Raw genomic sequence first — 15,620 nt, forward strand, 5'->3', positions numbered from 1 at the left:
CTGGAGTTGGAACGGGGCTGGGCTGCTGCTGGCTGTGGGTCTCTGGGATCTCCGTGCTTGCAGTGGGCCTGGGGGTCGGTGTCCCGTTGGTCCTGACGTCTCCGGTGACTGGCACTGACCTGCTGGAATCGCCGACGTGAAGACGGTGCAAAGCCCCCGCGCCGGTGCAATGGGCGGGGAGCTGGAGAGGGGAGGGAAGGGGTCACACACATGGCCGGGAAGCAGAGGGATGTAGGTGGGGTGAAACTGAAGGGAGCGACAATCTGCTGCTGCCTGCCCGCTGAGTTAAAAAGTTCCCACGCAAGACTCGCGATACACTGTGTATCGTGAGTCTACCGTGGGAACTTTTTAACTCAGCGGGCAGGCAGCAGCAGATTGTCAATTATTAACCCTCCCACGCAATATACCCTCGCCTTCTCTGTTATGAACGGGGATTTAGTTCCCCTTTCTTCGAGGACCGACCAGAGGTTCCGCTGTCACCTCTGCGGGCCGCCCTCGGTGAACGTCTTCAAGGACTTTTCTTCAAGGACCGAAAAAATGTCCGCTATTCGGAGCTTTTCGTTAATTGGAATTTCGGATAAAAGGTTGTGCACCTGTACTTTCTTACTTGAAACCAGTTAATGCTGCTATCTTATGGCTCCAGCAACCCGAGTTCGATTCTGACCTCCAGTGCAGTCTGTGTAAGTTTGCAGATTTTCGATGTGAATGCATGGGTTATTGTTTATTTTTCCCACATCCCAAAAGATTTGCTGATGAGTTAGAAGTAGACCAAAGGAACTGTAGGTATTGAAATCTTGAGCAAGACCCAAAGTGCCAGGAGTAACTCAGCGGATTAGACAGCATCTGAGGAGGGAATGGAAAGGAGGACTGTCTTCAGACTGGAGAAGGGTCCTGATCTGAAACCTCGCCCATCCATTAGCTAGAAAGATGGTGCCTGACTCACCAAGTTACTCCAGGCACTTTGTGTCTGGCTGGTATGTTAACTAGCTGTAAAATGTATCCAGAGTGTAGGTGGCTGACAGGAAAATTAGAGGGGAATTGATGTGCATGTGAGAGAGAACAGTGAGGGAATGGAAATGGTGAATGTGCTCTGACATATTGCGTATGATGAGCCAAGAGACCTCTTTCTGTGCCATAAAGGAATGTCGACCAGAAGCAGACACGGCTGCTTATAATTACAGACCATGCAAATGCACAGGCTTATTTTTGGCAAGGCACAATTTCTTTTGCGGTTTGGATGCTGATTTGGAAGCCCCGTGCCACAGTACGTGTGTGTCTTAGCTTTCCAGTCCTGGTGAGCTTGCAGCTTGAGGATAGGCATCCCACTAAAAGCATGGGAATGACTTTCATTCCTCACTAAAATTAACAAGAGGATTAGCATAGTCGCAAATCTGTGCTTGGTGCTGGAAACCAAAGGAACTTTTGGCTATTTCATCAATCCCACAGATCCCACAGCCTCATACACCTGTGCTGTGAGGAGGAAGAGAGAAGCCCCAACCCTCTGTCATAGTCTTCAACCTGGCAAATACTTTCACACCTCCCCGGAGTCCAAATCAGCATTCAGGCAGAAACTGTCAGCATTTGTTACTTGGCTGAAGATGTGAATGGGAAAATATTCCTGACCTCTGCTCTTTCCTCAAACATTTTGTTTATTTTTTTTTGCATTTGGCACCTCTGAAACGTTCACATTTCACCTTGGTTTTCACCGAACCCTAAAGAGGCATGGCCCTGAACTGAAGGTGTCGGCAGTGGTCGGCGCTCAGTCACCCACATGGGTGCTGCCGCTCTCCACTGTGGCAGAAATCCATTGTGGCTGCCTGGGTGAACAAGGACTGCAGTCCAGTGGACGGGGCTGATTGATTTCCCTTACCCTGAATCTGTCAGGGAAATATGTAACAAATAATGAAATGCATGCACGTATCAATCATTGAAAAAGCCACATGGCACCTTTGAGCTATTTAACAGTTGATCAAGAAGACAAAACAGCTGAATGCAGACAGCCAATCGTGAAGAAAAGTTCCTGAACTCTGCACTTTAACTGAATGGAGAAACAATGTCAACCTTTGTAAATAATTTTTCCCCCCCTTGTTTCGATTGACATCTTCTTTTCTGTTTTGGATACTTTCTTCCTTCCTTATGTTGTGTTGCTCTCACTGACATGTCATTGAAACCAAAGAGAAAATAATATTTGTCTAGCTCTGTTGCTGCCCGAAAAGAATGTGCAGATTTAAAGGCAGCTGAAAGTTTTTCAAGACTATTCAATGCTTCCCAACACAAAGGTGACCTTTCCCCTCGTTAGTACTGCTGCCACACCTCCAACAAACTCTTTGCTAAGGCTGAATCTGTTTTGACACTCCAATAATCTGTTATCCACTTCACTCTCTCTTCCCGTTTCTCCTTGTGCTCAGTTGTAATTATTCCACTCTGAGGGTTTGAAAACATTCAATTGGCTCCAATAAAGTAGTCCCGGGACCCTCTGGCCCCTGTAAGATTCCTTGTTATTGCTCCTTATATGACTCATTAGGCTTGATATTGGAAGATGTAACAGCAATTTCTCCAATTAATTTGTTTCCAAATGCATTTTTTAACTATTTATTTAATTTACATATGGCCCTGACTACATTCCTATTTTATTGTTATAACCATATGTTGCATTTATTCCAGGCAACATTTTATTGATATTTTCCTGAACACCATTGTTTAATGCTTGGCTACAACTGGGCCTGGCTCGCCTCAACGGAGCTGCAGGTCTAAAAGACATACGACAGAAGAAGAAGGCTACAACTTGCATACTCGCTATTTTTCAGCACTTTGCACAAAATATTACTTAATATTATTAAGGTCTTAAATTTAATAAGCTGCAATGTTGGCCCTGGTTCAATGGAGGTATTGCTGCATCGCAGTCAGCAGCATTGAGTGTTCTCTCAGTAGATAGGAAAGACCCCAGGACCATTTTCGCAGAACAGAAGGGGAATTTCACAATGACTGAAATTAATTGCAAATAAAAGAGAGCTCTTGCTGGATAGTCAGGAGCACAGCAGTGAGCGATGAAAGACGGTTGGATTACATTGCATGTATTTCAATGCTAGAAGCCTGACAGAAAAGGCAGGTTAACTCTGATAGGTAATTGCAACTCATCATCATCATCATCGTTGAAAACATCAACAGGCACGGTGCCTTACAATGCCATGTACGACAGTGATCACAACTTCTACTGAAGTGTGGATGGCCATTGGCTCACTAGGAGCTCATCCGCCCTATGACAGGTCTTGTTTTTGGTCTTGCTGGGGGTCCACAGCCCCCTCCTCACCTGGCAAACTAGGTGGGGGAGACGGTTTAGTCGCCGACTATCCGACCATGAAGCAGGTAGCACGGGATTACATGGTACCCGTGGCGGGGAAAACTCCCCCGGACCTGAACTTATACAACTGCAACTGGAACGTTATAATCATTATAGAAAACTGGTTAAGGGATCTTGTCTAAATTGGCTAACTGGCTAGCAGCTTAATGTGCCATAGAAAACATAGTAAATTGGTGCAGGAGTAGGCCATTCGGCCCTTCGAGCCAGCACCACCATTCAATATGATCATGGTTTTTCCTCATCTCAGATCTAAGTGGCCTACCCCTTATTCTTAAACTGTGACCCCTGCTTCTGGACTCCCCCAACATCGGGAACAGCTTTCCTGCATCTAGCCTGTCCAACCCCTTAATAATTTTAATATCTCTTTATATGTTTCTATAAGATCCGCTCTCATCCTTCTAAATTCCAGTGAATATAAGCTCACTAGATCCATTCTTTAATATAAGTCCAGTCAATCCATTCGGATATGTATCCCAGAATATGGATGCAACAGGAGAGATAGAGGTGGGCGTACAAGAGGAGGGGAAATTGCTTTATTGATTAGGGAGATTATTATGACAGTGGGCTGAGATGACATTTCTGCGGGATCATCCAGTGCGGCTTCATGGGTGGAGCTGAATAATAAAAAGGGAACAATTACCTTGTTGGGATTGCACTGTAGGTCCCCAAAGAGTCAATGAGAATTAGAGGAACAAATATGATGGGAGATTGCGGACAGCTACAAACCTAACAAAGTCGTCACTGTAGGGAATGTTAACTTTTTCAACATAGACTGGGACTGCCAGAGTGCCGAGAGCTTAGATGGGATGCAATTTGGGAATATGTGCAGGAGAATTTCCTCAGGCAACATGCAGAGGGTCTTACAATGGAGAGGGCAAAGCTTGAACTGCTCTTTGGAAATTGGGCATAGCAAGTACTGAAATGTCAGTGGGTAAACCTTTAGAGACCAGCGACCACAGTTCTATCAGCTTCAAAATATTTATGGATAAGGACAGGGCTGATCCACAAGTTAAATGTATAAATTGAGGCAAGAACTAACTTGATGGTATTAGACAGGAAGTTGCAAAAGTTGATTGGGATAGGTTGCTTGCAGGCACAGTGGGATGATTTTAAAAGTGTGATAGTGAGAATTGAGGTATGCATATTCCTATTCGAGCGAAGGGCAAGGCAAATAGGAGTAAGAAACCCTGGATGACAAGAAGCATTGAGGCTCTGGTGAGGAAAATGAAAGGCACAGGTCAGGTAGAGGAAACTGGGATGAAATGTATGCCAGGAGATGTTTTGGGGACTGAGGAGCTCACTTAAGTAGGAAATCAGGAGGGGAAAAGGGGGGCATGAGATAGCTCTGGAATTAAGAATAAAGAGCATCCATAGAGGTATTCTAAGTATGTTAAGGGGAATAAGGTAACTAGGGAAAAAATATGAACCCCCAGAAACCAAAATGGTCATTTATGTGTGGAGCTGTAGGAGGTGAGCATGATCCTCAATGAATATATTTCCTCTGTATTTACTGCAGAGAAAGACATGCAGGTGAGGCAACTTGGAAAAGGTAATGGAGATGTTTTGAGTACAGTCCTTATAACAGTCAAGGAGGTGCTGGACGCCTGACAACACATGACGTTAGATAAACCTCCCAGGCATGCATGATCAGATATATAGGCAGGTACAATAACAACATTAGACTGACATTTGGACAGGTACGCAGACAGGAAAGTTTTAGAGACTTAAGGGTCAATTGCAGGCAAATGAGATTATCTTACAGTGGCTTGCAAAAGTTTTCATATCCCTTGAACCTTTCCACATTTTGTCACGTTACCACCACAAACGTAAATGTATTTTATTGGGATTTTATGTGATAGACCAAGACAAAGTGGCGCATAATTGTGAAGTGGAAGGAAAATGATACGTGGTTTTCAAATCGTTTTACAAATAAAAAACTGAAAAGTGTGGCGTGCAAAGGTATTCAGCCCCCCTGAGTCACTACTTTGTAGAACCACCTTTCGCTGCAATTACAGCTGCAAGTCTTTTGGGGTATGTCACTACCAGCTTTGCACATCTAGAGACTGAAATTTTTGCCCATTCTTCTTTGCAAAATAGCTCAAGCACAGTCAGATTGGATGGAGAGCATCTGTGAACAGCAATGTTCAAGTCTTGCCAGAGATTCTCAATTGGATTTAGGTCTGGACTTTGACTGGGCTATTCTAATACATGAATATGCGTTGATCTAAACCATTCCATTGTAGCTCTGGCTGTATGTTTAGGGTCGTTGTCCTGCTGGAAGGTGAACCTCCGCCCCAGCCTCCAGTCTTTTGCAGAGTCTAACAGGTTTTCTTCCATGGTTGCCCTGTATTTGGCTCCATCCATCTTCCCATCAACTCTGACCAGCTTCCCTGTCCCTGCTGAAGAAAAGCATCCCCACAGCATGATGCTGCCAACACCATGTTTCACAGTGGGGATGGTGTGTTCAGGGTGATGTGCAGTGTTAGTTTTCCGCCACACATAGCGTTTTGCATTTAGGCCAAAAACTTCAATTTTGGTCTCATTTGACCAGAGCACCTTCCTCCACATGTTTGCTGTGTCCCCCACATGGCTTGTGGCAAACTGCAAACGGGACTTCTTATGGCTTTTTTTCAACAATGGCTTTCTTCTTGCCACTCTTCCATAAAGGCCCGATTTGTGGGGTGCACGACTAATAGTTGTCCTGTGGACAGATTCTCCCACCTGAGCAGTGGATCTCTGCAGCTCCTCCAGAGTTACCATGCCTCTTGGCTGCTTCTCTGATCAATGCTCTCCTTGCCCGGCCTGTCAGTTTAGGTGGACGGCCATGTCTTGGTAGGTTTGCAGTTGTGCCATACACTTTCCATTTTCGGATGATGGATTGAACAGTGCTCCGTGAGATGTTCAAAGCTTGTGATATTTTTTTATAACCTAACCATGCTTTAAACTTCTCCACAACTTTATCCCTGACCTGTCCGGTGTGTTCCTTGGGCTTCATGATGCTGTTTGTTCACTAATGTTCTCTAACAAACCTCTGAGGCCTTCACGGAACAGCTGTATTTATACTGAGATTAGATTACACACAAGTGGACTCTATTTACTAATTAGGTAACTTCTGAAGGCAATTGGTTGCACTGGATTTTATTTAGGGGTATCAGAGTAAAGGGGGCTGAATACTTTTGCACGCCACACTTTTCAGTTTTTTATTTGTAAAAAAAATTGAAAATCCATGTATCATTTTCCTTCCACTTCACAATTATGCGCCACTTTGTGTTGATCTATCACATAAAATCCCCCAAAAATCCACTTACGTTTGTGGTTGTAACGTGACAAAATGTGGAAAAGTTCAAGGGGTATGAATACTTTTGCAAGCCACTGTAGATGTGTGAAGGGTCTAAGGGTTTATTTCTTTACTGTATGACTCTATGACTCTATGATTCTTCCTGAGGAACCCAGCAGGTCAGGCAGCATCTGCAGAGGAAAATCGATAGGCAAAGTTTTGTGTGTAAATATTTGATTGTCCATTTCCCTCCACAGATGCTGCCTGACCTATGGAGTTCCTCCAAGAGTTCTCCTTTTTACGCTCCACATTCCACCACCTGCAGTCTCTTGAGCCTTGACTAAAACTAATTATCTGCCCATTATGAATGGCCATAGGAGCGTGCTCTGCTTAAAATGTTTCCATTACAGTAAAATAAACACCACGAGTCCTTCAATGGCTCCTAAAAAACTCGGGGACATGTTGATATAATAAGAATTTTCAGCATGACACTCTTCATTTCTAAATTGATAAGTGATCCATTTTCAGTGGGTTTTGTTGAGTTTGTTTCAAATACTATCACTCGGATTAAGCAGAACCAACAACAAACATCCTTTATTGCAAGCACCTCTATTGATATGGTGTCCATAGCAAAATATATCACAGCCAACCATGTGATAATTCAGCTTTAAAGATGCACTTGGACTCGTTTATACAGCATTGGAGTAGCACCTTGGGAAGTCAATAGGGCTGCTGCCTCACAGTTACCACAATCCAGGTTCAATACAGACCTATTCTCCTCTCTGCATGGAGTTCTCCCGTTGATTGCATGGATTTTCTCGGGTGCTCCAATTTCCTACCAAGGATTTGCAGATTAATAGCTTAATTGGCTACTGTAAATCACCCTTACAGTGTGCATGAATGTTAGAGTTTGAGTGGGGGTGTTAAAAAATAAGTTAGAGTAGGATTAATGTAAAAAATAAGAACTTGATGATTAGCACTAGCTTGGTGGACCAAAAGGCCTGTCCCATATATGATGCTATGGCCCCACATTGGTCCCTCATTGTAGAAAGTTGGTAGACCACCAATTATCTGTATATGTAAAATCATACTATTTGATAAAATTTGCAGATAATTTTATGTAATCAACTTATTATTTATATTTATACAATTATACATTTAATCAAATGCAAACATGCTTATTTTCTTGGTATTCTCACTAAAAGCACTTCACTACACACTCTTTTTAATATCTCTGAAGTGTCTACTTCAGGCACTTGGGATTTTTGTAAACCATCTCTTCACTTTGGTCTTGCGCACATTTGGCATGGCATGCTTTTCCATAATTGTTGCAGTAACATAATTATCTCCATAAGTTTGAATGAATTTAATGTAATTCACGGTTTACTTAAACCTTTACACAAACCTGTAATGATTGTAACTAATAACCACAACAAATACAATAAAATAATGCACTCGGCACAGTACTTAAGGGCATGAAATATATGGATAGAATTTCTACTTCTCTTGCCTTTTAGAATCCTCCATCATCATGCCTTTGTTTTCTGGCTTCATCCTTCCTCTCCTCCAAATCATAAGGCACTTGATTTTTCTTTTTTAATCTTTACTTTTTTTATTCTTTGCTCATAATCCATCCATCTCTTTTCCTTTTGAAGCAAGTCTCTTGGGCTCTGCAACCTCCAGAATCATCCACCTACAGTTCTGCTGCATTGGAGCTACAGAACACACCAAGAGGACCCATCATTGCAAATGTCTTAATCTTCTATTGCCTGGATTATGAAAGAAAATGTTGATCTTAATTAGTTTTTTTCATGGATTAACTGTTCTCAATCTGAATAATCGAGAGCAACATGAAGCAATATAGTTTGCACATAATCTACAGGATTACAGTAATGTTTTGTGTTATTCTTAAACTTATTTTGTTTTCTTATCATCTGTCTCATGTTTACACTAGCCATTGTCTTCATCTTCTTTCAAAGGTTTATTTCAGAGTGTAGACTTATTTCTGATCCTCAGAAAGAGTTACTGAGTTACTCCAGCATTTTGTGTCTATCTTCAGTGTAAACCAGCATCTGCAGTTCCTTCCTACACATTTAACCTACATTTTCAGTACTGTTTCTAGCACTGCACCCATTCCTGGTGTGCATGTGAACTTTAGGTTTTTCTCAGCCACTGCTTGTGATTTCCATCAGCATCATTGCTCTTTACTCTGACTAGAGGGCCTGTCCCACTGCGGGGACCTAATTTGCGAGTTTAGGAGAGTTTAAAAAAGTGTCATGGTCTTGTTGTATCGCCTAAGTAGTACACCTCCTACGACCTACTTCGACTATGTAGAGAACCTCCTACGAATATGTAGAAGACCTCCTTCGACTATGTGGAAGACCTCCTTCGATCTCCTTCGACTATGTTGAAGACTAGCCTCGACTAGCTTCGGGAAAATTGGACACCGAATAGTGGAGAGTGAAGACGACCACCTTCGACTACCTTTGACTGTACTAACACTATCTACGACTACCTTTGACTACCTTCGATTACCTATGATTGCCTTCGATTACCTACGAATAACATGCCGACCTACCACGACCTACTTTCCATGCCAATTTTTACTCGTGGACAATTTCCAGCATGCTAAAAAATACACCTCGACCAAACCGAGGCCTCGAGTATGCGGGAACTTCTCTCGAGCATGAAGGAAAGTTACATAGACCTCCTAGGACCACGTGTCGACCATGCTGCGAGTTTGAGTTGAGCGTAAACTCTTCTAAACTCACAAATTAGGTCCCCGCAGTGGGACAGGCCCTTAACATTGTTCGGGATTATGCGTTCATTTATTCTATATATTTTCATCATGTTCCACCTCTGTCAGTTCCTTCATCACCAATGTTCCATCATAACCATTATCAAGGCTCGCATCTGTCAGAGCTGCTCTCTCAACTGAAATATGCACTTTTCCGTTTCCGGGTGTCAGTCATCTTGAATATACAGTGGCTTGCAAAAGTATTCATACCCCTTGAACTTTTCCACATTTTGTCACGTTACAACCACAAACGTAAATGTATTTTATTGGGATTTTATGTGATAGACCAACACAAAGTGGCGCATAATTGTGGACGGAAAATGATATATGGTTTTCACATTTTTTTACAAATAAAAAACTGAAAAGTGTGGCGTGCAAAAGTATTCAGCCCCCTTTACTCTGATACCCCTAAATAAAATCCAGTGCAACCAATTGCCTTCAGAAGTCACCTAATTAGTAAATAGAGTCCACTTGTGTGTAATCTAATCTCAGTATAAATACAGCTGTTCTGTGAAGGCCTCAGAGGTTTGTTAGAGAACATTAGTGAACAAACAGCATCATGAAGCCCAAGGAACACACCAGGCAGGTCAGGGATAAAGTTGTGGAGAAGTTTAAAGCAGGGTTAGGTTATAAAAAAATATCCCAAGCTTTGAACATCTCACGGAGCACTGTTCAATCCATCATCCGAAAATGGAAAGAGTATGGCACAACTGCAAACCTACCAAGACATGGCCGTCCACCTAAACTGACAGGCCGGGCAAGGAGAGCATTGATCAGAGAAGCAACCAAGCATGGTAACTCTGGAGGAGCTGCAGAGATCCACAACTCAGGTGGGAGAATCTGTCCACAGGACAACTATTAGTCGTGCACTCCACAAATCAAGCCTTTATGGAAGAGTGGCAAGAAGAAAGCCATTGTTGAAAAAAACCCATAAGAAATCCCGTTTGCCGTTTGCCACAAGCCATGTGGGGGACACAGCAAACGTGTGGAGGAAGGTGCTCTGGTCAGATGAGACCAAAATTGAAGTTTTTGGCCTAAATGCAAAACGCTATGTGTGGCGGAAAACTAACACTGCACATCACCCTGAACACACCATCCCCACTGTGAAACATGGTGGTGGCAGCATCATGCTGTGGGAATGCTTTTCTTCAGCAATAACAGGGAAGCTGGTCAGAGTTGATGGGAAAATGGATGGAGCCAAATACAGGGCAATCTTGGAAGAAAACCTGTTAGAGTCTGCAAAAGACTTGAGACTGGGGCGGAGGTTCACCTTTCAGCAGGACAACGACCCTAAACATACAGCCAGAGCTACAATGGAATGGTTTAGATCAAAGCATATTCATGTGTTAGAATGGCCCAGTCAAAGTCCAGACCTAAATCCAATTGAGAATCTCTGGCAAGACTTGAAAATTGCTGTTCACAGACGCTCTCCATCCAATCTGATTGAGCTTGAGCTATTTTGCAAAGAAGAATGCACTCGGGGTGAAGCTATTTTGGCCTCATCCCATCAGAAATAATCAATCTCTCTTTCCATCCTTTCTGCAATATAACATTAGCTTGTTTTTTTCCCCCCTTTCTTAGTTCCCCAAAATATTAACTCTGTTCCTCTTTCCACAGATGCAGCCTGTGATTTCAGCATTTTGTATTTTAATTGCCAATTTCCAAGATATGTTGTTTTGACGAATGCTCTCACCACCCTGGATATCTTTCTCCTGATGTTCACAGGTAGAAGCAATGAAATAAATACCACTTTAATGCACTTCATCGGTATTTCAGCAATTACTATTGAAAATCATTGAAAGCAGCAAATGTCAAACTAAACAGCAGCATCTGGTATAATATAGCCATGCATTGTTGAGATCCTCCGTTACTGCAGGTATACTCCAATTCATGCTGTAAATGTAACTGCATTTCTGAACAACACAACAGACACTCATTAAAATATTTTAACAAATTGCGATCAACTTGATTTTAATTCAGCATATTTCTATTCAAATCGCTTCTGAATAGCATTCTTGTTGAAAGTTTTTTTTGGCACAGAAGTAGTTAATGTGATTTCTCTGTGAATGTGTGACTCCAGGGGGCAATAATCTGTGATATTACAAGCTGTTGACTAGAAAAAGCTAGTTATAACATAAATGATGCCTTCTCTCTTGGCTGTATGCTTATTTGTGCAATGTGGGCATTGCTGACGAGGTCAGCAGTTTAATGCCACCTATATTGCTCTGGAGACAGTATTGCTGAGCTATCTCCATGACCTGTTGCAATGTAGGCTGACTCTGCTGCTGGGCAGACAGTCCAGGATTTTGACCCAACAATGATGAATATGTAATGGTTGCCCCCCAAATCAGAATGCTGTGGGCCAAGGAGCATAGCAAATCAGCAGCTACCCTTCCTTGTCCTTAAAGTGTTGGGGATCAAAAGACTGTGAGGAACTGTGAAGGGAAGGTGTGTGTTGTAGTGCACTACATCTACAGTATAATACAACAGAAATGATGTGAGTGAGCATTTAATGGGATGTTTGGAATGCAGTGATGCCTATCTTCTTGGGTGTTATTAGAGCTACAACATCCAGGAGATTATGCACTTATCTATCACTGTAATGAACTATCATAATGTTTTTTTTAATTTTTTTTATTTTTAATATTTATTTATTTTTATTTTATTTTTTTAAATTAGAAGTACAGTAAATTACAATAATACACATCACATATATCTTAATACATTTGTTGTACCACTTCGTTTTTCGAGCTTTAAAAAAGATAGAAATAAAAGAAGTAAGGAAAGTGAGCAAGAATAGTGAAGGTGCAGGAAAGTGTTGGGAAAAGAAAGCCCCTTAGGGAAGCAGTTAGAGAAGAAAGTAAAGAAAGGAAATTAGACCCTAGAAAGAAAAGAAAAAAAAGGAAAAACAATCGCTCTATTGTAACACAAAACTCCGCAAAAAAGGATATACCAACCGTATTTGTTTTAATTTAAATTTATTTTATACCCCCCGTTACCAGATCCTGGTACCATTTATATTTTAAATTACTATTGCACCTTATACTTGTAATAGTTCCATAAATGCAGGCCACGTCTTTTGGACGTGGTCTGCTTTGCCTGCTAGGAGGAGTCTCATCTCTTCCAAGTGTAGTGTTTCGAACATGTTTGAAATCCACATTTTTATTGTTGGTATTGGAGCATTTTTCCAAAATTTGAGTATAAGCTTTTTTCCCATTATTAGCCCGTAATTAAGTAAATTCTTTTGAAACACGTTTAATTCAGGTTTACCTTCCGATATTCCAAAAACGATCCATTCTGCTTTTGGTACAAGTTTTATTTTAAATACTTTTGTGAAGATTTCAAATATTTCGTTCCAGAATTTTTGGATTTTTATACAAAAAACAAAAGAGTGAGCTATGGTAGCTTCTTGTGACTGACATTTATCACAAATGGGTGAGACATTGGGGAAAAGTTTATTTATTTTAGTTTTTGAATAATGTAGTCTATGTAATGTTTTGTATTGAATTAGAGTATGTCGTACGTTGATCGAGCATGTATGCACATATAGTAAGTGTTCCGGTAGGCGGCGCGGCTCTCGCCAGCAGCGGCCTCTGCAGTCCGTCTGCGTTTTTATTATTTTATGTCTATGTTTTAATGTAGTTTTTGTTATTTTTGTTGGGGTATGTGTGTGGGGGGGTGGGGGTGGTGTGGGGGGAGGGGGAAACTTTTAAATCTCTCCCTGCACGGGAGACCCGACCTTTTCTTTGTCGGGTCTCCGTTGTCGTTGGGGCTGCAACGAGGAGCGGCCTCCAACAGGAAAACCGGGGGCTCCAGTGCCGACACTCACCTCACCGTCGCGGAGCTGGCCGAGTCCAGAGCGGGTGGAGCTGTGGTGGACGCTGCTGCGGCCCGACCCCCGGAGATTCGGTGGCTGCAACTGCGGGTTTGGCGGACAGTGACACCGGGAGCCCGCGGGTCCCTGGAGGGAGACCGCTTTTCGGGGCTTCCGCAACGGCGACTTCTCCCGCCCGAGTTGCGGGGTTGAAGAGCTCCTGGAGTGGGGCCTTACAGCACCGCCCCGCGCGGCTTGGAATGGCCGCGGGACTGCGAGCGCACGCCGGGGGCTCTAACACCAAGACCCGGTGCGCGAACTTGCATTACCCGGCGTGGTTTAATGGCCACGGGACAATTCGCCATCGCCCGCCGGGGGCTTTGACTTTGACTCTGACATGGGGGGGGAGAGTGCAGTGGAGAGAGAAGTTTTTTTGGCCTTCCATCACAGCAATGTGATGGATGTTTATGTAAAATATGTTGTGTCTTGGGTCTATTTGTTGTAATGTATGGCTGCAGAAACGGCATTTCGTTTGGACCTCACGGGGTCCAAATGACAATAAATTGTATTGTATTGTATTGTATTGTATTTATCCCAGCTCTCTTTTGAGATTTTTATAGCTAGTTCTTGTTCCCAGTCTCTTCTAATACCATCAGTTGTAGGTATTTCTATATTTAAAATAATGTTGTATAAGTATGTTATTAGATTTGCTGATTCAACCTTTGTCTTCATGGCTTCATCCAATAAGTCTGGGGGCATGTTATGATAGTCTTTTGTGTATTTTTTCAGATAGTCACGGATTTAAATATATTTAAAATATTGATTATTTTTCAAATTATATTTCAGTTGTAATTGTTGAAATGATAATAATTTTCCTAATTCATACAAGTCTCCGAGCGTTTTGATTCCCATTCTTTCCCATTGTGTAAATGATTTATCTATAATTGAAGGTTTAAACGACGGGTTATTGACTATTGGCATTAAAAGAGATAGATTTCTTAATTTTAGATTCTGTTTTATTTGTTTCCAAGTTCTAATTGTGCTATGTATCATTGGATTTTTATTATAATTTTTGTTATCCAGATTCATTGGTGAGAGGAGAGTTGCTCCTGTATTACACGGAGAGCAGTCCTCTCTCTCCATTACAATCCAGTCCACCTGCTGGGCAGAATTGTCCAGCAGGTGAATCATATTTTTAATATTTACTGCCCAATTATAGTACATAAAGTTAGGGCGCGCTAGACCACCCATCTCTTTTGGTTTACTAAGGTGTGCTCTTTGTATTCTGTAGGTGTTTAATCCCATATAAAATTTGTAATGTCTGTGTCTAGTTTTTTGAAAAACTTTTTTGGGAGATATATTGGAATTGATTGAAATAAATATAGGATTTGTGGTAAAAAGATCATTTTTATAGCATTTATTCGACCTATTAAAGACATCGGGAGCGTTTTCCAGAATTTGATTAAATTATTTAGTTTCTTAAGGGGCTATAATTGGCGTTAAACATAGCGTGATAGTTTCTAGTGATTTCAATTCCTAAATATTTAAATTTTTCTGTGGCTATTTTAAAGGGGAATTTCAAGAGATGTGTTGAGTCTTTCGGTTTTATCGACATTATTTCACTTTTGTTCCAGTTTATTCTGTATCCTGAGAAAGATCCAAAGTCCTCAATTAGATTTAATATGTTTGGTATACTGATTTGGGGTTTTGTGATATACAGTAATACATCGTCTGCATATAAGGATATTTTGTTATTTGAATATTTTGTATTATAACCGTAAATATCCGGGTGTGTTCTAATTTTTTCAGCTAAAGGTTCAATTACCAGAGCGAATAACAGCGGTGATAATGAACATCCTTGTCTGTTGCCCCTTGTTAATTGGAATTTCGTAGATAGTATATTATTAGTTAATATTCTAGCTGTGGGTTTGTTATATAATAATTTTATCCATGCGATGAAGTTCTCTCCCATTTGAAATTTTTGCAATACTTTAATCATATAATCCCATACTACTTGATCAAACGCTTTTTCTGCGTCCAATGAAATGATAGATAACTCTTGTTCTTGAGGTTTGTGAGAGTGCATTATGTACTATCATATTGTTGCTGGAAAAGTTTTGGAGAGTCAGGAGATGAGCCATACTCCTCGGGATATCTGTTCTTATAGTTACAATACTTTAACATTTAGTTAAATGTTAAGGTATAGTGGTTAAATTGACTTATTTTGGAGAAAGCCATTGCCTAACACTTGCAAAGTGTAGTATTCATTGGAACAACTCTGAACAATGCATGGATAATCATGAACTTATAATAATGAGGTGTACAATTATGGCATGCCCAAACCCCATCTCTGTCTCATCAGTTCAGATAA

This window comes from Amblyraja radiata, chromosome 5, assembly GCF_010909765.2.
Source record: "Amblyraja radiata isolate CabotCenter1 chromosome 5, sAmbRad1.1.pri, whole genome shotgun sequence".
NCBI classification, from domain to species: Eukaryota; Metazoa; Chordata; class Chondrichthyes; order Rajiformes; family Rajidae; genus Amblyraja; species Amblyraja radiata.